General features: G+C 43.6%; 1 long non-coding RNA gene across 1 annotated transcript; it reads right to left on the bottom strand.

Moving 5' to 3' along the window:
* Nucleotides 1–822: 822 nt before the first annotated feature.
* On the bottom strand, nt 823–20,853 carry LOC142828977 (uncharacterized). The gene is made up of 3 exons (XR_012903169.1): nt 20,574–20,853; nt 4,818–4,921; nt 823–1,283 (listed from the first exon to the last, which is right to left on the bottom strand). It is a non-coding gene; the product is annotated as an uncharacterized LOC142828977 (long non-coding RNA).
* Nucleotides 20,854–21,448: the final 595 nt, after the last annotated feature.

Here is a 21,448-nt window from a genome sequence, read left to right on the forward strand (position 1 = left end):
TGTGTCTAGACTGGCAAGTTTTTCCGCAAAATCATCTGCTTTTGCGGAAAAACTTGCCAGCTGTCTACACTGGCCGTTTGAATTTCCACAAGAACACTGACGATCTCATGTAAGATCGTCAGTGTTCTTGCAGAAATACTGTGCTGCTCCCATTCGGGCAAATGCCCTCTTGCGCAAATCATTTGCGCAAGAGGGCCAGTGTAAACAGCACAGTACTGTTTTCCGCAAAAAAGCCCCAATCGCGAAAATGGCGATCGGGGCTTTTTTGCGTCTAGATTTGCTTTTGCGGAAAAGTGCTTTTGCGGAAAAGCGTCCTGCCAATCTAGACGCGCTTTTCTGAAAATGCTTTTAACGGAAAAGTTTTCCGTTAAAAGCATTTCCAGAAAATCATGCCAGTGTAGACGTAGCCAGTATGTATTCATTTTAAAATGATTGAGGCCAGAGTTCTGATGTCACATTTGTATTAGAATCTCAGAACATGACAATGTAATTTTAGTCACTTTCTTTAAAGCAAAAGTTTATAATTGTATGTAGGCTTGGAAGAATTTGATTTTCTTATATAGGGCAACAGATATCAATGTTTTATTTAACCATTTTTATGTATGTAAATTTTCACTGTTGTGTATAGTTATGGGGGTAGGTCCAGCAATAATTTCTGAAAGACAGATGACATTGAGATTCGAAAAGTTAAAGCTTTATATTTTAAAAACACAAATTGTCAACATCATGTGTCAAAATATACTAAGTACTTTAAATATATTTTAATCAAACTCTAAAAAGTTTCCAAAGCAGAATTCTTATTTACTATAAATATATCTCATCAATAATGTATATATCATGCCATCAGTTTGTATGTTAACAGGAAAATTGACATTTTCCAGTACAAATCTAATCCTTCTAAACTTAATTATATGTCAATAACTTCTCATATTTTGGTTGTTTTATTCTATGACTTCAAAAAGCAGCATCAAATTCTTTAATATAATTTTAGATTTCAAACTCCATGCATAATATACAGCAGCTGACAATAATATAAACAGCGATTTTTCTGTTAAAACATCTAGGTAAGTAGAGTGGCCACAAATACAGTAAACGCAGCATTATGGGGACAAAAGATGTTGTTCAAATACTTTCATTGAAGGACATCTCTTAATCTGTGCACACATAAAATGTTATATATTGCAACCTTATCCTTCTACCTATCATCCATCTAGCAGACATATCTTCATATTGTATTAACTGGAACATTCCACAGATCTATTCTCTCAACTTTCTTCTTTCCCCTGTGGTAAATAAATTAAAAACAAAAACAAACAAAAAAACAGGCTGGTTTGATGCATAAGGTACTAAGAAATCTGTGGCCTAAGATATGATAGAAGTGATTGGATGACGATGGATATGTTGTCTATAAGAGAGTATGATCTGAAGCGTCAAGAAGGAAACAATATTATGCTTTCTTCTGTGTATAGGGATGGTGAACGAGATAGCTGAATTTTTATTCTAGTTGTGGCTTAATGGATGTATTCCTTCTGCAATATATACAGAGAAAACGAAGTATGTTTTGTTCTCTTAACCATAGTAGTAGTGAAGATAGGAGAAATGATTAAGTTTCTGATGTTTACATGGCAAATAAAAGATATGATGTTTCTGACGAGGTGAAGTGCAAGAGGATGTGACCCATAAATATTAGGTAAGTTGTGTTATCTCTTACTGGAAATGTTTATGGTGTGGTGTGGCATGCATGGGTGAGGGAGGGTTTCTGGTAAACAGACTAAAGAGTTAGGGTACGTCTACACTACAGCGCTAGTTCGAACTAACTTAGTTCGAATTAGTTAATTCGAACTAAGCTAGTTCGAACTAACGCATCTAGAACTAAAAACTAGTTCGAACTAGCGTTTTGCTAGTTCGAACTAGTAAGTCCACATTGAGTGGACTCTGAACAGGGCTTAATGATGGCCGGAAGCAGTGCCGGCAGGGCATAAAAGGAGGACTTAGAGCATGGAGATGCTGTCTCAGGCTAGCCGAGGGCTGCGCTTAAAGGGTCCCGACCCCCACCCCGGACACACAGTTCTAAGGGGTGCCCCGCTTGCAAAGAAGTTCTGGCTTGGAGTGCCCTGAGTGCCCACACTGGGCACATCACACCACTCGGCCATCAGCCCGGCTGCACTTGCCGCAGGCTGCCATCTGGGGAGAGGGAGTAATTGGGGGGCTGCAGGAGAGCTTCCACCCCCAGAAGCCCGCAGAGCCAGCCCAGTCCTCCCCATCGGGGGCTCGTACCCCATTCCTCCCTCACCTCCTTCCACTTGCCCTTCCCTAGCCCCCCTTCTTATTGATGTACAAAATAAAGATAACGTTTCTTCCAACATTGACTCTGTCTTTATTGAACAAAACTGGGGGAGACTGGGAAAAGGAGGTGGGAGAGGGGAAGAGAAAGGCTGGGAGAGGGGAGGGCAACTAACATGATCAGGGGTTGGGAACAGGTCCCAGATGAAGAGAGGCTACAGAGACTGGGACTGTTCAGCTTAGAAAAGAGGAGACGGAGGGGGGACAGGATAGAGGTCTCTAAAAGCAGGGGTTGGGTGGAGAGGGTGCATTCAGAAAAGTTCTTCCTGAGTTCCCATAAAGAAGGACTAGAGGACACCAAAGGAAAGGAATGGGTAGCAGGCTTGAAACTAGTAAGAGAAAGTTGTTCTTCTTCAGAAAGCAAATAGTTAACCTGTGGAACTCCTTGCTGCAGGAGGCTGTGAAGGCTAGAACTAGAACAGAGTTGAAAGGGAAGTGAGATAAAGTGATGGAGGTTGGGTCCATGGAGTCCTATTAGCCAGAGGGTAGGAGTGGTATCCCTGCCCAAAGTTTGTGGAAGGCTGGAGAGGGATGGCACGAGACAAATGGCTTGGTCATTGTCTTCGGTCCATCCCCTCCAGGGTCCCTAGGGTTGGCCGCTGTTGGCAGACAGGCTACTGGGCTAGATGGACCTTTGGTCTGACCCAGTACGGCCATTGTAAGCTCAGGGCTCAGTGTCGGGGGTCTCAGTGGACCCCCTTGATTTTCATGCACACCTGGTCCTGGGTGGCCAGGCTGGCAGCTCTCCTGCCCTAGACGGCCACTTTCCTGTGCCTAGTGCGGAGATCGTGGACGAGGTCCACGATGTCCGCACTAGCCCAGGAAGGTGCCCGCCTCTTGCGGTCCAGGGCAAGCTCCTGGGAGCCGCCAGCCTGGTCCCGGCAAGAGGGGGTGGGCTGGGGGGCATCGGGTGGGTGGCTCTGTGCCGTGCCAGGTGCAGGGTCTGCTAGCTGGGTGCTGGCAGGCTTGCACCTGGCACGGGCACCGTAGCCAGCCCGTGCCCCTTTAAGGGGTCCGGGGCCGGGAGGGGGGCATAGAGTTTCCCTGGTGTTGGCCAGAGTGGCCACCAGGGAAACCTGGGGAGGGCTAGCCTCCCACTAGTTCGAACTAAAGGGCTACACAGCCCTTAGTTCGAACTAGCTAGTTCGAACTAGGCGTTAGTCCTCGTAAAATGAGGTTTACCTAGTTCGAACTAAGCGCTCCGCTAGTTCGATTCAAATTCGAACTAGCGGAGCGCTAGTGTAGCGCATAGGAAAGTTAGTTCGAACTAACGTCCGTTAGTTCGAACTAACTTTCTAGTGTAGACATACCCTCAGAGAACCGTTACAGCTCTTTATGGAATATTCATTGTGATATTTTACAAAACTGTAAATTAACATGATTTAAAGATTGTATGACCTGTGAGTATAGTTGAGAAATAGTAAAATATATTTTGACTTACATTATCATACTTTTAAATTATTTAATTTGTGTTCTTTTATTAACTCATGAAGTGGTAACATTAGCTTGAAGCTTGCAATGTGTTTGCCAATGAATAAACACTGCACAGAAAAGTATAAACAATGAGAAGTCCTATGGTACCTGTAGAAAAGATTACCGTATTATACGGTCAAACAGCCATGTACACCAGCTTTAGCAGTTTTTGACATTTTCCCTCAAACTGGCCTTGATTCAGCAACATGGTGAGGTAACTAAAAATCCAGTGAAATCATTCCCAATTTACTCCAGTTTTGGTGAATGAAGATGGGATTACTAACAAGCTTAAAGTTAAGAATGAATTTACATACTTGCCTGAATTGGGCTGCTAATGCTTAAATCAAAGATCATTTAACTTCTTATGTTACTTTTTTCAACTGTTCAGACAGTCCTTAAGTGAGTACTTCAGTGTCATAAACAATTTAATCACTGTCATTCAAAGTACCTAGGCTAGCACTTTTCACTGTTTATTTTGCTTTCTATATACAAAACAATTAAGATTACATATACAAGTAGCTACTTGAAGTAAATTTGTTCAAGAGATAATAGGGATACAGACTTATTTCTCCTTCATTCCCTTCTCTAATTTGAGAGAATGTATAAAATAAACTATTAAAAACTGAGTGGAATAAGGTAAAGTATAAAAATCTTCACAGGGATATGGCAATTTGTTTTTACCTTCCTTAAAGAATTACTATAGAATATTTGAACACAAGGCTCTTAATTGTTTCAAAGTTTCAGTTGAAAGCAATGGAAGATGTTGCACATTTTTAAATGAGAAAAAACTGTAAAGTGAGCAATGTTGTTTTTCTACATTGGAAAAGGAAATGGATCATTTTAAGTCCTGAGGCTCACCTTAGCTAGGAATTCCCATGGTGTTTGGTCACTGAACACACAGTATGTGAAATCAGATGCCTGAAAGACATATACCCATGCAAAAGTGTGTGCCGCCACCAACATTTACTTCTTATTCACCCTGTGGTGATTTTATTATTTACCTGTACACTTACTTATACAGCATCCATCTTTTCTGCTTTCATCTCCATGACAGTCTTATTCATTTCCAAATTCCAGCATGTGAGTTATTTGGTGTAGAATTTCCCTGTTGAATCCGATAATATGCAAACACTTTACTTCTATGAAAATAGCAGTGCAACTTTTTTTCTAAATCAATCAGCTTTATTATATGGTAAGTTCTCATGGGAGCAGCATGAAAGGTAAACCAGTGGGTCTGAAATAAATGTGACAAAATATAAAACCTACCCTAGTGATATGAAATATTTTAAGATTGCATGAGAGAAAAATGTGTTTCTGTAGTGACAGTTATTGGATGCAAATGCTAGTTGCACAGTCTAAGGCTCAGGATTATGTAGCTAGCTAGCTAGCTACTCAGGAGTTAATCATCTGTATCCCATCAGAAGGGTCAGTAGCAAGCACTGTTTCTGCATAGCAGAAGCTCATCTGACATTCAAAAAAGCTGAAGTCACTTAGGAACATGAGTTCAGTTGAAAACTTAGGAGCTTTTCCAAATTTTATTCATCATGTCTTCACACCTGTCCAGAAAAAAACCCTGTTAACTGTATTTTGTTTTGGTGGAGTTACAGTGTCAATTCCTCTTCCTTTTGAGGTTTTCTATTTTGATGTTTTCACCTTGTGATATACTTTGTAGATAAAGACTTTCAATATTAATAGGTCACATGGACCAGCAGCCTATTATTTATTACAAATAGGTCCACAGCAATGAAAAATGTAAATATAAGTGCATGCTCAGGAATTTTATAAGTGCCTAAATCATTTTATAATGGTTTATCTTAGATTGATAGCCACTCGCAATGCAAATGGATTGTTTTATGCCTGTACGAAAGCCATGTTCATTTACAATCTTATTGAATGAATACAAAACATACACACTGTGAATTACTGTCCCTCCTCTTTCTATTTTCATATTCTATCATGCAATATTCCTTGCAAAGCACTTACCCACTGAGCTATGTCAAACTAAACTAAGATTCATCACAATGAAAAGTGAAGTGTATTTACACTATAATTATATTTCTTATGTTCTATCAGTTCACTTGAGTGCAGAGGGACCTACTCTTCTTTACCAACTGTGATAAGATAAAACAGTTTTACCATAAGACTGATTGAAGTGAAGAAGAATGTTGTCTACATGAAACAGTCATATGCTACCAGTAATTAGAGTGTGGGAGGAACTGATGCTGGTACAACTAATGCTATCAGAGAAGTACAGCCTGAACTGATTGATTGGTTCCTGTAGAGCAAAAGTCACAAAAGAGGGGATATGGGATATAGACTTCTCTACAACAGTATAGTCCCTCTAGCAGATCCAGACTATGGCTGTGCCACATAGTCCATCTTCACAATTCACTAGAAATATGTGTGTGAAAGTAGCTCTGAATATTTCACATGTTGAACAAAACCAGGATCCACATGTACCATTTTAGCTTTAGTTCCTATATTACACACATCTTAGAATTTTCCCTATTCCATAATTTTATTGTTTCTTTTATGCCAAAGATAATCACATGTTCTTAAGATCAGTGGACTTAACAAATGAAAATGAATCTATTTTATTACACACACACACACAGCTCAATAAAAGCCTTCCACTTACTCCATCCAAAACTCTATATTAGGTGGTTTGTGATTAACTCAGACCTTATGTTCTTGGAAGAGTTCAAGACACATGAAGTCACCAGTCCCTCTCAGAAAGGCCTAATAATAGGATTTAACTACCTTGCTTTGGGGAACTGGTATTACTGTTGATAGTATCAGGATACTGAACTAGGTGGAACAGTCTGATCCAGTATGGCAATTTCTACTTCGGGTAAGATTTCTGAATCATTGGAGTTGTTGTGCAGCAGAAGACTCTTCCATGGGACCCCAACATACAAAACTATGGGCATAGAACAAAATCCTGCACTATATCAAAACCCAGGAATAGAGACAGCTGACTTTACAAGACCATAGGGTTTGTGTACACATTCACACCCCCAGAATCATAGAAATATAGGGCTGAGAAGGACCCTTGAGAAGTAATCTAGTTCATCCTCTCCACCATACTAAGGCAGGATTTAATATACCTAGACCATCCCTGACAGATGTTTGTCTAACCTGTTCTTAAAAGCTTCAATGATAGAGATTTCTAAGTAAGCTGTATCTAGTGCATCTCTATCCTTATACTGTAGTTAGAAAGTTTTTCCTAATATCAAATCCAAAAACTCTGCTGACCAAGACAATTACTTAAAAGATGAACTTGAGTTTGTTCAACCTCTATACACAGATATTTTCCCTTCAAAGCACGGATGAATTATTCTTTTTTTAAAAAATACCATCTCTGTCCCACCATTGAACTAATCACCTGTAACATAAATGCTAGTCTGCCCAGGCACCTAGCTGTGAGCACAAGACCTTTTCATTATGTTGCGGGGAAAAAAAATGCCGACCTCACAAGGCCTCTCCCTCAGTGTTTACAGATTGAAAGACAGGCTGCATATTAAATACCATTTCGAGATTGCATCAGCATTCTTTAAACAGCTGAAAATTCACATCACCATGAAAAGAACAAAAAATGAACACTGTTGATAAGTAAATGCCAAAACATTGTGTTTTTTTCCTTAAGTGTGTCAAATAAAACATGCAAAAAATCAAAGAAAATTAATATTGTGAAAAACTCTTTCAAAATTAAAATCGTTCAGTTCTACAGGAACTGTAGCAATGTATTATGAAGTTAGGCAGCAATCATATACATAATTAAAGAAGTGATTATATGTATATTTATAACATCGATGTATAATCCTCAATTTGTTTAACATAAAACAGAACATCAAGGAAACGAGAATTTAAATTCCACTTGTTTAATATGGAGCATTAAGTACACAAAAAATTACTTCTAATTTAAAAATCTCAAGCAAAGTTTCAGGATGGAAAATATTTGGGAGGAGGTAATGAGTAAAAAAAAGGGAAATACTAATATGTTTCATAAACAAAAACTTCTTATAAAAAAAATTTAAAGTATGACTGTTCCCTAATGCAGAGACTCAAAAATAAGATAATACCAACTCATGGACAGATCTTAACCATAGACTGGTGCCCAATAGCATGTTTCCATTGACAGGGACAATTTCCACATAGAAAGTAGAAGGAATTTTTACAGATAAGGAAGCACACAGCACATTCATTGAGTGACCCCATATACTTTCTGGGAGATAATATTCCTGAGAGGTATCAAAGGGCAGCAAGGCTGTTCTTCCCAACTTCTGTCCATAGGGGAATGGATATGTTTGAGACAGGGAACATGGGAAACAGTGAGATGTGGAGGTGGCATAGTAGCCTAACTGCAGGAGAAGGCCATGGTGAGTGCATCTACACTGTACCCATAGGTCAAAATAAGATACACAATTTGAGCTACGCAAATTGTGTATCTTATTTTTATATAACTTTGAAATAACTTATTTTGAAATTAACGTGCTATTCGACAAATCCCTTAACGTTACAGGGATGCTGGAATAGTGCGCCTGTTATTTTGAAATAATGGGTGCATTTAAAGACGTGGAATAACTATTTTAGGATAATTCCAGTAGCATGAAATAGCGCTGCTGTCTAAACGTAGCTGGTGGGTCCATCTCTACCCTTTGTAATTCCTGTATAATGCCTATATTCTCTGGAGGTAGGAAAACCTTATCTGTTACACTGGGCTTGTGATGGATCCACAGAATAAATAATCCTTTCTCAAACCACTCAGCTCAGAGCCCTCCTCCCACCCCACCCCCAGCACTACAGTACACCAGGACTAGGATGCTGAATCCCTATTCCCCACTGTCTGGGCCAAGGTTCATGGTACAGAATATTTTCTTCAGTTTCTTAATCAGAGAAAAAGGGGTAACATTTCATGGAGTTCCACAAGGATCACCTCTCTCTGGTCCTTGTTATACATTTACATGAGGTGAACTGATCAGATGACATGGGCTTAAGTTCCATCAACTTCAAGATGATGCACAGTTCTACCTATGCTTTAACATAAGAACACAAGAATGGTCATACTGGGTCAGACTAAAGGTCCAACTAGCCCAATATCCTGTCTTCTGACAGTGGCCAATGGCAGGTGCCCCAGAGGGAATGAACAAAAAATTCATCCATTCCCAGCTTCTGGCAAACAGAGACTAGGGATACCATCCCTGCCCATCCTGGCTAATAGCCATTGAGGGACTTATCCTTCATTAATTTATCTATTCCTCATCATCACTACGAAATGTGTTCATCTGTTACATGTAGAACAGCTTGCTGAAGATGAATCCAAGCAACACACAGGTGACGAGAGCATTCTGAAAAGCCTGCTGTTATGGTATAGTCTCTATTAGTTAAAGAGATACAGTCACAACTGGTCAGTTCAGTCTGTGGTCTAGGAAGTCTCTTTGATTTCTTGCTGATGCTGAGCTCACTTAGCAGTAGCCATCTCTCTTTGACTAGGATACACCACTTTGTCCTACTAGACAGAGACCTGGCCTCAGTTATTCATGCTCTTTTAGTCTCTTAGCTGGACTACAGCAACGCAATTTACTGTGCATGACTCCTTCAGCATTTAGAAAATTCCAACTATTAATGATTGTAGACTACTGCAACCCTGTCCTCCAATTTCTATATTGGCTTCTCATGGAATTTCAAAGTCTTGGTTTTTATCTTCGAAGCATGTCATGGCCATGACCCAAGATACCAAAGCTTGCTAAAGCTCCAGGATGAAGACAAAGGCTGATAGCTATGTTCCTCTAATACAATGGAATTCAACAAGAAGAGTAAAACTTGTTTGTGTGCAGTTGTCCAAACACATGGAATAAACTCCAAGAACTAAAGGACAATCACCACCAAATTCAACACTCTCCGCTCCAAGTGCAAGGTACATTTCTTTGATCTTGCCTTCTCTAGCATAAATCATATAGCAACATATATATTTGTAAAACAAGATCCCTCCACCAGCAGCGTCTACTAGAACAAGACACTCCACAACAGACCTCACTTTGGGGAGAGGATGAGAGAATAAACACATGACAGATGTTTAGTTATGCAGTTTAACAGACTACTGGGAGGAGATCAGGTATCATGGTGATGTAGGTGGTATAAAAATCTATATAGAATAGAGTAGTCCTTGAGGGCATCTTCCTTCAGTTTGATCAGAAATGATGTCTAGTCTTTCAAGGTAGGTACTCTTCCATTTTGGCAAACAGAACTGTCAAGGCCAAAACAAAGGTTCTACAAATGAGTTAAAAATGTTATGGTAAATACATTTCTGACTACCCTAAAAGTTCTAGGGATTATTGGATACCAGCAGTAGCAGTTTATCCACTTGAAAAGAATTAAGAAACTAGAGATATTGTGCTAAACGGAATAAGCACCATCAAATTCATTAAGAAACCATTAGAGCTGACTTCACCCTGAACTCTGTTTCCGTAGGGATGGCAACTTTCCTTCACCCCTTTAAATCATTCTTTTGCACACAAGACTTTATCAGGCTACTTTCTTCCGACACGGCCAACTAACTACACTCACATCTACTTGTGCTGGTGGAAAATAATGGTAAAATGGCATGCACAAAAGGGTTATATAGGGGCAATGTAATTTGTAATGGATGGTCCACTGCATACAGTAGATGAGTGAATGACAATGCTTGTGTGCTTGAGGGTGAATCAGTAATAATTATATGAAGATATACCTATCTTATAGAACTGGAAGGGACCATGAGAGGTCATCAAGTCCAGTCCCCTGCCCTCACAGCAGGACCAAGTACCAAGAGAAATAGATAACAAAGATTTTATGAAGTGACTGTTTCAAGGAGATATAGTGAATACAAGTTAAAAACACGAAAGTGTAGTGTGTTGTGGTTGGGTTGGGGGAAGCACAAGGATCTGTTAACATAATGCACAAGATACATAGTAAACATAACTTGCATTGTCTCAGATTAAGGTGGGTTCTCCAAAACTCAGTCTATAAATATCTTTGGGGATGGTGCCCATAAAGCGAAAAAGCATCTCAGTCTATGGTACAGTACATAGGCTGATGGGTGCAGCCCCCTGCCGCTGGTGCCCCAGTCCTAGGAACTCCAGCCCATTATATTAGTACAGACCTTTAGTTTGGGGTGTGGTCCCAAGAGTCCAGATTCCCCCCCACCCCCGACGCTTAATGAGGGTTTTTAGTTGGTTCCCCGCTTTGTCTCAGGGGGTGGGATTAGAGGCTTACTTGTTCCTTTGGCTGGCCAAGTGGACAGGCTTTGGTTCCTGTCCTGCAGACTGAAGAACTGCATTCCTGTCTCCTTGCTGGTGAGCTCTATCTGAGCCAGGCTACCTCCTGGCGTTAGCAACAGGTAAAGCAGTGGGGCACTAGGTGGGCCAAAAGGCCTTTCTCTCTTTACTCCCTCAGGATATGTCTACACTACCACCCTAGTTCGAACTAGGGTGGTAATATAGGCAACCGGAGTTGCAAATGAAGCCCGGGATTTGAATTTCCCGGGCTTCATTTGCATAAAGCCGGGCGCCGCCATTTTTAAATGTCCGCTAGTGAGGACTCCATGCCGCGCGGCTACACGCGGCACAGACTAGGTAGTTCAGACTAGGCTTCGTAGTCCGAACTACCATTACTCCTCGTGAAACTAGGAAGCCTACTCCGAACTACCTAGTCCGTGCTGCGTGTAGCCGCACGGCACGGAGTCCGCACTAGCGGACATTTAAAAATGGCGGTGCCCGGCTTTATGCAAATGAAGCCCGGGAAATTCAAATCCCGGGCTTCATTTGCAACTCCGGTTGCCTACATTACCACCCTAGTTCGAACTAGGGTGGTAGTGCAGACATACCCTCCCACTTACTCTCAAATATTTTAACATTGTAGAAATATGTATTTTAAAAGGTACCTACTGCATTGGAAAGCTCATATAAGCCAGAGAACATAAATGTTATTTATAATGTCAGGAGGTTGCAGTAATTTCATAACAATTTATGATGAAAAAAGCAATTTCTATTAATTGCTTATTTGTGTTTCCTCAGTTGAAAAAGTGTTACCCAAATTAGTCCCTCTGGTTATCATTAGATTTGTGAGTGCTTGAAAAAAAACCAAGCGGGTGTGCAAGCCAAAGTCATTGGCAGATGCAAAAATACTTACATTATTTTTGCAGAAATGAAACAATTGTTATGTAAACACCTACGCAATTAAAGCAAATTGAATGAGCAGAACAAAAAGCAAAATGCTGTTTTCAATTAAATGCATTTGTTATCAAATCAAAGGGTCAAAACCCCACATCAGATTGGCCACTTGGTTTATTAAATAGTCATTACATGAAAAGATGGAATTAGAACTGAAGAAGACGTAGACACAAATGTTCAGAATAATAAAAAAACTTCAGGATCATCCTATATTTTGAAAATATTGACTTGGAACAAGGAGGAAAGATATTTGGGCTAATGTCAAATAGAGAGATGAAAAGACATGAGGATGGCTCTACTCTTAAAAGGAACTCTAAGAATGGCCGTGAAGTTCCCCCGTTGTCTCTCAATAATTGAAGTGTACTTATTTCTACCTGTACTTATTTCATTTGTGTTTTCTTCTTTCACGTGTAAACTTGGAATCTGAGGGTCAAGCTGTGTTCTGTGCTTCTGAAGTAATATCAGTCAACAGGTTCTGCAGGGCAAACCCTGCCATAATTACACCTCTGCATTACCATCACTTTCACTGAGTTTGGTGTTGAAAGTGGGATTTAGTTCCCAGTTCTGCTGGAGACAGTGCATAACTGTTAATTAAAGTGGTGCTGGGGCTTACGCAATTCCTTCGCCCACTCATACCAGATGCAGCAAGCCTAGAGGTCCTGGGGCTCAGCCCTGACCCTAATTAAGCACTGGATGGGAATACACAAGAAGGAAAAGAATCCAGTGCCCAGGGATTAGAATCTGAAAGCAGTCCTTGACCTTATCTATGCACAGTGTTTAATGAGAGTTTTGTTTGTGAAAGTGTGACTTCACTTAACAATAGTTTATTCCATATGCAATGTAATAAGCCAGCAGGTGGCACCCAAGTGTGAGCAGCCATAGCCTGTAGGATCAATGACCTAGTACAGCAAGAAGCCAGGAGATTCCAGAGCAACTAGGAGGATCTGGAAGTTGGGAAATGGTTGCCACCTTGACAGGAATGTGTTTAGGATGGGAGAATCAGTGGAAAGAAGGACTGAGTTGCTCTTAGTGTGGCTGTTCATGAGTCTGACGAACAGGACTATGGTGGACACTGCTAAACCAGGATTAGGGTTGGATACTTTGGACTCAGATTCAGGTGTCTCCTCAAGGCAGATGAAAGCTGAGCAATCAGGCCAGAAGTCCAGACAGACCAGCCACTGAACAGCTGCTACCTCACCAGGCTAGAATGTCTCAAATCCATGTGCATTCTCTGTGAGGTGAGAGACGATGGGTAGAGGTGGATGTTTTGGGCATGTCTAGAGGTGGAGGAAAGTTATTGTTTTTTTTTAAAAAATAATTAAAATACCACACAGCTTTTATTGCTGTTGAATCCCCTTCAGTCCCCATCCTCTTTTAGCCTGTACCTATTCCTTTGCCTAATATTCTTTTATATAAATGGTCCCAGAATTCCTCTATGTACAGTTGGGATGTGTGTCGGGGCTAACAGATCTACATAAGCAAAGGGGAGTTAGGCTTATGCCCACTCTGAAGAGAAATAGGTGCTGGCTTGTTAAATTTGGATTCTACCAACTCGTATGTCCAGTGCAGAGAACGAGGGTTGGAGAGATTGTTAGAGAAGTATCATATCTGCTAAATTACTATGGATAACAATACAAGCAATTGGCAAATGCTATGCAGAGCTGCTTCCAGGACTGTCTGCCTTGGAGACCTGGATACCATCTTGGCCGGATTTGCGGGGCTGGGTTTTCTGAACTGTGGTAGAGCACTCGATGGGACTCACATCTTGATCCGTGCACCACCCCATCAAGCAGAACAGTATATTAACAGAGGGTATGTGTAGTGGGGTGGAGTGGCCACTCACTGAGCCAGAGGCGGAGGAACCCCTCTGGGATCCATTTTGGGCCCAGCCTAGCTCCGCTCCCTCACCTGACCGGAAGCTAAGGGGCGGGGCTAGGAGTATAAGAAGGCCGCCGGGGAGCTCAGTCAGAGGCCAGCCTCTGAAGGAGATGGAGGCCTGTCCAGAGCTCCTGTCTGGGGAGGCTGAGACCTGGCGTAGGCCTCCCTCAGCCGCCTCCCCGAAGGCCAGCCCAGGCTTCTCTGCCAGGGTTACAGAGGCCTGGCCAAGCCAGCCCGCAGAACTACCCGTGGACCCAGAGGACTGGCCCGAGCTGGTGGACCGGCTGGAACCCTGATGGTTGATGGAACCCCGGTCCCGGATGAGCCCGCGGGATACTGTAGAGCTCCAACCTCTTGAACCCTAGATTGGCCCACCCGGACCCTGCTGGGATGACACCGCTCTTGACTCCCTGGCAGACCTGCGGGAGGTACAGGTACCGGGAAAGGGGGAGATGAGAAGTGTCCCAGGGGATAACCCGGGCTGAGCGCAGCCCTCGGCCAGCAAATTGTGGGTGGGAGCCCTGCTGAGCTAGTTGCAGCTGCACGGCTGCATCCAGGGCCCCTGGGCCGGGGCGCAGTGTAGTGGGTGGGCCTGCGACCCCCTGCCACCCACTCATCGGGTGGCAGTCTCCCACTCCCCGCTGCTGCGGGTGCACTACCAGCCTTGCTCCAGAACTAGGAGCTTCTACAAACTTGTGGTTGTTGAACTTATTCCCCAGCAGCCCGGGCCTGAAGCAAGGCCGGGCGCGCAAACTATTGCCTTTTAATCCCAACCTGAAGCAAGACTGGGAATAAACACGCTGCCCTGGACTATTGTAAGGCACAGTAGCGCAGTGGGACAGGCGTATCACCCCGTCCCGGAGACAGGGGTACCACCTCCTGAAGGCCTACCGGCCTATCACGAACCCCCTGGAAGGGGGAGGAGCTCAGGATGTTGTGGGCATTGCTGGAGGGCAGTGTCCTGAAAGGGATCCCGCCACCTGCCGGCAGATCTAATTCCCCGAGCCGACGGCGGGCGGCACTGTAGCGGGGTGGGAGCCTGCTACAATATGCCATTGTCAACCAATCCCTTATGCCTTGTTTACAGGAGGTTGAAGGGAGGTTTACAGGATTGGTCGACAGGATTGGCTTTCTCTGTCGACCGATCTGCGTCTTGACTGCTGCGTTGTGCCGACAATCAGCTGAGCCGGCACAACATGGTGGCCATTTTTATTTTAATGAAGCAGGGGATATTTAAATCCCCACTTCATTGACTATGTCGGGTAGTCTAATTTACATGCATGCCTCTGTCAGCAGAGGCATGTAGTCTAGACATATCCAGAAAGGGCTACTTTTCGATGGTGCTGCAGGCTCTGGTTGACCACCAGGGACAATTCACAAACATTTGTGTCAAGTGGTCAGGCCAGGCACATGATGCCTGCATATTCCGGAACTCATACCTGTACCTCAGGCTGCAACATTCTTCCCACAGCGAAACTATGCAGTCGGGGATGTGCAGATACCTATGTGCATCGTGGCCAATGCGGCTTACCCCCTTATGCCCTGGCTCATGAAGCCATTCACGGGACACCTGGATGCGAGCAGGGAACTGTTTAACTCCCATCTGAATCAGGCTTGCTTTCAGGTGGAGTATGCCTTTGGCTGTCTGAAGGGCAGACTTAGATGCCTGCTCACTCGGCTGAACATGGGGGAACACAAAACAGGCTGAGCAGGAGGAGCAGGACCAGGCACAGGACTGGGGAAGGCCATGGCCTCCCGGATAACAGTGCAAATATCAGTGCGCTGCTGGACTAACTCATCCAACAAGCACCTGTGCCACTCTGCCTCTGCCTGCATCCTTTGGTTAAATGTGTCCTGCATCCCTTGCAGGACCGAGATGTGCGGGCACACCAGGTGCAAATATGTGCACCAGTGCCGATGGGTTCCCTGCAGCCATCTGGGTGGTGGGACAGGTGTGGCGCTTCCCTGCTAGTCAGCTGGTCCAGCTGTGGAGGACAAGAGAGAAAAGTTGTCAGTCATGCATGCTCACACTTTCCCTGAGAGGGCATGCCCTCCTTCTCAGCAGTCAGTGCCTGTCCTAGGGTCAGGGGATGCTCATTTGAGTCTCAGTAAGGCACGGTGTGACCTGGTCAGCAGCCATGGCCTCTTTGGAGCCCAGAAGGTGTGCAGGCCACCATCCTGACCCCTATCATGCATACCCCATGGCCAAGCAGCAGACAAGTATCAGGCTACAGTTGGAGTTCCCATAGGTTGCTGAGAGGCCTGAAGCTGTGTGGCAATCCCAGTGTCCCCAACCCATGCCTGCACCTGGCATCACTGTCTGCAGGAACAGGTGCTCACAGCCATGCAGATGCAGGGGTAGGACAGCCCTCCCTGAGGTCAGCTATGTGTGTGCCCCCTGCCCCCAGGCTGTGATCACCATGGCATGTCACAGCACTGCACCATCCACTTTGTTCCCACCTGCCCTGCCCTGTGTGTGTTGGACCCTCACAGCACTCACCTGATGTTCCCTCCCTGATGTCCGAAGTTGTCTGGGAGGCCTCCTGCGTCTGGGGGTATGTCTAAACTACATGGCTCCATCGACGGAGCCATGTAGATTAGTTTGTTCGGCAAAGGGAAATGAAGCTGCGATTTAAATAATCGCAGCTTCATTTAAATTTAAATGGCTGCCCTGCTCTGCCGATCAGCTGTTTGTCGGCAGATCGGGGCAGTCTGGACGCTCCCCTACCGACATGAAAGCCCTTTATCGACCTCCCCGGTAAACTCATCCTACGAGGCATAACGGGGAGGTCAATAAAGGACTTTCAGGTCAGCGCGGGAGCGTCCAGACTAGCGCGCTGAGCCGACAAACAGCTGATCAGCTGTTTGTCAGCTCAGCGCGGCAGCCATTTAAATTTAAATGAAGCTGCGATTATTTAAATCGAGGCTTCATTTCCCTTTGCTGATCAGCCTAATCTACATTGCTCCATCGATGGAGTCATGTAGTTCAGACATACCCTGGGTGTCTGGCTCCTGGGTCAGGATCAGTGTGCTCCTGTTGGTGTCCTCCTCCTCCTCCTCTTGGAGCTGCTGGTCCTCTGGGGTCTCACCCTGGCGTCGCGGCCACTGCTGTACAGGGGTCTCCAACCCAGACTCCACATCCCTCTCGGGAGACAGGGGTTCCCTTGCCCCCAGGATCCGGTCCAGGTCCTCATAATAGGTGCAATAGTGTGCTGTTTTCCCAGAGTGGGAACTGTGCTCACGGGCCCTAACATACCCCTGCCACAGCTCCTTCACCTTGGCTCTGACCTGGTCTAGTGTGCGGGGGTGGTGGCCTTTCTTACCAAAGCCATCAGCCATTCTGGCATAAATGTCCACATTCCTCCTCCTGGACTGTGGGGCCAGAAGAGACTCCTCCTCAGACCAGAGCTCCAAGAGGGCTTTGATCTCAGGCCCAGACCAGGAGGGTGCCCGGCATTTGGTGCCCCTGGCTTGCTGCAGGGATGTTTCCCTGGAGGGGCAAGGGAGGTCTTGGGGTGCTTGTCCCTGGGACGTGGCTTTGAGTGGCTCTACCAGGAAGAGCTGAGCAGTCAGGGTCCTGGTTGGAGCTGGCTTGCTGCCACAATTCTACTCCTGGGTGCCTGTGCCTTTTAAAGATGGCTACAGGCAGGAACAATAGAGTTGAAAGCTCTGGCAGGACTGTCCACCGGGGCTTCTTCCTGGAGGCCTTAATTTTTGAAATAAATTCTTCCCCACATTCACACATACCTTTTTTCAACAGAACTCTGTCGAAAATAGCGTTATTCCTTGTAAAACAAGGTTTACCACTGTCAACAAAACTGCCACGTTCTGTCAACTTACTGTCGACAGAACGTGGCGGTAGTGTAGACACAGGTGCAGTTTTTTTTGAAAAAAGACCACTTTTTTCGAAAAAAAACCCTGTAGTCTAGACACATCCTTAGTGTGAGCCTCCAGATCAGAGGTATAAACCTAGGATGCCTGTAATTCCAGTGAGGATATGATGATGTTTGAATCTTAACTGTGAGTGTCCTGTATTTTAATCATATAAATTTCTTTATTGATGTATGGCATTCTGTTATATATGGCAGTCTCCTCTCAAGCCTGACTATCTTAAAAGTTCATGGTGCAAGACTGCAACTATTACATTCCCATTCATACAACTATGAAAACTCAATTCAATACCAAACAGGAATAGCCTAGAACAGTAAATCAATATATGAGAAAATATTTTTAAAGTAGCATTTCTGTATCAATTAAAGACTTCAAAGGGTTTCCATTAAATACATGCTGAACAGTTTACTGGTGATTTATGTCAGTGCAATCTCCCTGTAAGAAACCTTTTAAAAAACCATTATAGCTCTCTAAACTATATAGCTTCCACACAGAAATGCCACTGCAGTACCGGTCAAGCTGAAAAAGTATTGTGTTCATCTCAAAAAGCAATATTTTCAGGTATATAAGCACTCAAGAACATAATAGCACAATAAAAATTGAAGCGGATTACACATTTGAAATTTTTGCACACAAAATGAACTAATGTAGAAACTAAGTGCCCTGCTATCAGTTTAAGCTGTATTAATATGATGCAGATAATGAATTATTGAAGTGCTCTTTGTTAATTGTGAACTATTTCCACACTACTATACTTTCTCATCAGCAAATCTGGGAGGGTATTTCTACACTACAGAGGAAGATCGAAGCTGCCACTGTCAATCTTCCAGATTTCGAATTAGCAGTCTAGTGAAGACAGCTAATTCGAACTGAGAGGGGCTCTGCCATCGAAGCTGGTAACCCTGCTTTCACAAGGAGTAAGGGGAGTCAAAGGAAGAGTGTTTTTCCTTTGATTTCCTGCAGTATTGACAGTGCCAAAAGCAGAGTTAAGCTACTTCAACAGCTACACAATTAACATAGCTGAAGTTGCATATCTTAATTAGACTCTGGCCTTTATTGTAGATAGACTTAGACTGTCAAAGTGCTCTCCATGGACAAACATAATCTCTGGACATCCTGATTTCTAAGAGTGTGTTTCACTAGTCCCCTAGTTTGATCTAGGGAGGCTAATGAGGGCGACCGAAATTGCAAAAGAAGCATAGGATTTAAATATCCCATGCTTCATTAGCATGTTCCTGGCTGGTCGCCATTTTAGAAATTGACTAGCCCGAAGTAACTGCTCGCGTCTACACGTGGCAGTGAAATGGGATTCCGATTTAAAGCCCTAAATCGAATTAGCTGGTAAACCTCATTGCAGGAGGAATACCAGCTAATCCGATTTAGGGCTTTAATTCGGAATCCCATTTCACTGCCACGTGTAGACGCGGGCAGTTACTTCGGGCTAGTCAATTTCTAAAATGGCGACCAGCCAGGAACATGCTAATGAAGTGCGGGATATTTAAATCCCATGCTTCATTTGCAATTTCGGTTGCCCTCATTAGCCTCCCTAGAGCGAACTAGGGGGTTAGTGTAGACATATCCTAATACGAAGGTATATCCCATAATGATGGTAAGTCATAGAATCATAGGGTTGGAAAATATTTCAGGAGGTCCTGTAAAAGCAAGACCGATCCCTTCTAAATCATCCCAGCCAGGGCTTTGTCAAGCTGAGACTTAAAAACCTCTAGGGAGATTCACCACCTCCCTCAGTAACCCATTCCAATGCTTCACCGCTTTCCTAGTGAAACAGTTTTTCTAATATCCAACCTAGACCTCCCCTACTGCAACCTGAGACCATTGTTCCTCATTCTGTCATCTATCACTGCTAAGAACAGCTCTTCTACATTCCCTTTGGAACCACTACCACCCCTTTACATAGTTAAAGGCCGCTATTAAATCCCCTTCCCCCACACTCTTCTCTTGTGTAGACTAAATAAGACCAAATCCCTCAGCCTCTCCTCATAAGTCATGTGCTCCAGATCCCTAATGATTTTTGTTGCCCTCCTCTGGACCCTCGCTAATGCATCCACATCCTTTTTGTATTGGGGGCCCCTGAATTGGGCAAAATACTCCAGATGTGGCCTCACCAATGCTGAATAAAGGGGAGTAATCACTTCCATCGATCTATTTGCAGTACTCCTTCTAATGCAGCCCAATATGCCATTAGCCTTCTTGGCTAATAGGATGCACTATTGACTCATATCCAGTCTCTCATCCATTGTAATCTCCAGGTCCTTATCTGCAGAACTGCGAGCTAGCCTGTCAGTCCCCAGCCTGTAGCAGTGTTTGGGATTCTTCCATCCCAAGTGCAGGCTCTGCACTTCCTCTTTTTGAGCCTCATTGGATTTCTTTTGGCCCAATCCTACAATTTGTCTAAGTCATTCTGTACCCTATCCCCACCCTCCAGCATATCTATCTCTCCCCCTAGCTTAGTGTCATCTGCAAACTTGCTGAGGGTGCAATCCATCCCCTTATCCACGTAATTAATAAAGATGTTGAACAAAACTGGCCCAAGAACTGACCCTTGAGGCACTCCACTTGATACTGACTGCCAGCCAGACATGAAGTCATTGATCTTTACCTATTGAGTCCAACAAACTAGCCAACTTTCTATCCACCTTACAGTCAATTTATCAAATCCATACTTCCTGGCAAGTATACTATGGGAGACTGTAACAAAAGCTTTGCTAAAATCAAGGCATATTATTTCCACCACCTTCCCCATATCCACAGAGTTACCTCTTTATAGAAGCCTGGTTAGGCATGACTTGCCCTTGGTGAATCCATGTTGACTATTCCTGATCACTTTTCCCTCTTCTTAGTGATTCAAAATGGACTCCTCGAGGATCCCTTCCATGATTTTTCTGGGGGCTGAGGTGAGGCTGACCAGTCTGTAGTTCCCCAGATTCTCCTTCTTCCCTTTTGAAAATGAACACTACCTTTGCCTTTTTTCAATCATGTGGGACCTCTCCCAGTCTCCACAGGTTTTCAAAGAGAATGGTCAATGGCTCTGCAATCATATCAGCTAGCTCCCTCAGCGCTCTTGAATGCATTAGATCCAGCCCCATGGATTTGTCCCAACATGCAAAGGTGACTCAGCTCTAGATGAGACAGTAGCTACTTGGATCATGAGATGCCATACGTTAGGACCTGTAATTTCTGTAGGCTGCACCTCTGCTGATGGCTACAGTGTGACTTTTTTATGCTTCCATACAAGTAAGAGGATAAGTATAGCTTTTGGGTGCTGATAATTTGTCTTTCTTGCAATAAATTGAGAATGCCTACAAAACCCCAATTCAACACTAAAATAATTATAATGCCAAATCTCAAATGTATTTCAGAGCAATTCCCAAGTTTCTCATCAGTGAGTGTTTTCAACATGCTCTTTAAAGTTCGTTCCCAACAATTAAAGGGTTGCATGAGCTACACTTTCCTTTCAACATTTTGTAAAAAATTATTTCCTCAAACAAGAAAAAAGCAGGATTGTCTTAAAAGATAATAACCTGGTGGTGTGAAATAGAACTGAAGTAGAAGATAACTAATTCATTAGTCACTAGTGATGAAGTTTACCCTTATACAGAACAAGAACTATGCATCAGTTACATTCTCTTTAG

The sequence above is a fragment of the Pelodiscus sinensis genome, chromosome 4 (genome assembly GCF_049634645.1).
Source record: "Pelodiscus sinensis isolate JC-2024 chromosome 4, ASM4963464v1, whole genome shotgun sequence".
NCBI classification, from domain to species: domain Eukaryota; kingdom Metazoa; phylum Chordata; order Testudines; family Trionychidae; genus Pelodiscus; species Pelodiscus sinensis.